This window comes from Aplysia californica, unplaced genomic scaffold (genome assembly GCF_000002075.1).
Source record: "Aplysia californica isolate F4 #8 unplaced genomic scaffold, AplCal3.0 scaffold00013, whole genome shotgun sequence".
NCBI lineage: Eukaryota > Metazoa > Mollusca > Gastropoda > Aplysiida > Aplysiidae > Aplysia > Aplysia californica.
The window spans coordinates 4,852-5,985 of NW_004797283.1; positions in this window are offsets into that span (position 1 = coordinate 4,852).

Sequence of the window (1,134 nt, forward strand, 5' to 3'; positions counted from 1 at the left end):
TCCAATCCGTACGGTTTGCATAGCAGTCTGTCAAAAAGATTATTTGAGAAATACTGAAAGTTTCAAAGAGATCTTCGCAATAGAAGTAATGTGTTCTAAAAAGTGAAGAATACAACCCCGGGGGTTCAAAATGACCCCAGAGCGTACGGATAGAGGGTTAAAAAAAAGCGTTGAAGAAAACAAAAACATAAAAATAAAATAATAATAATAAAAACAAAACTAACTACCTCCCCCCCTCCCAACCAAACAAGCTACGTGTCGACTACTCACAGAACATGACTACGAACCAAAACGGTTGGGAAATGAGTTGGCGTAATTTGCCCGAAGATGTACAGAAAATCACAAAATTAAATGATAGAGAATCACAAACGTAGACTACGTCTTTTCTCAGTTTAAGAGAAGAATGACAATTCTTATTTTCGTAAGGCTGATTTCTCTTTCTCCCAAAACACAACTTCAGTGGTTTCTAGTAACAGGGTTGTTGCCCCTTTTGGTATCACAAGAAAGCTCACGTGGACCCGAGGGTGAGTTATGTCATACAAGGAATTGGTATAACACCCTGTTCAACCCAGTAAACGTAATATTTGGTCGCTTTTAAGCACAAGTGGGCTATCCCGAAAACTGTTGTTTTGAGAAAATCGAAGGTTAAGGTTTTGCCCCTCGTTTAGTTTCTTTAAAAGGCAAGGAAAGTTTTCTATATAACCAAAGAACTATACACACAAACGAAACCAAACTTCTCCGATAGGTAGGGCAATGCCCACTTTTGGTGTAGGTCAAGATTTCTGGAAATCCACGAAATCTGGGTTAGCCCGCTTGTCCTTAAAAGCGACCATTTGAGATGAGTGACCTCCGCCCGTCTCCGATTTAACTCAGGACAGACATAGAAACTTTATAAACAAGCATCCTTTATAAAAAAATCTTTCGTCTGGGGATTCGAATCTTGGCGGCTTGCAATGCAGTCCATCAGAGATACAAACTGAGCTAACGTTGTGCACAATCTATTTTTCAATTCGCCGCTTTTAAGCACAAGGGGGCTATCCCTAAAAAGGCTGTTTAGAGAAAATCGAAGGTAAAGTTTTTGCCCCTCGTTCAGTTTCTTTAAAAGACAAGGAAAGTTTTGTATATAACCAAACA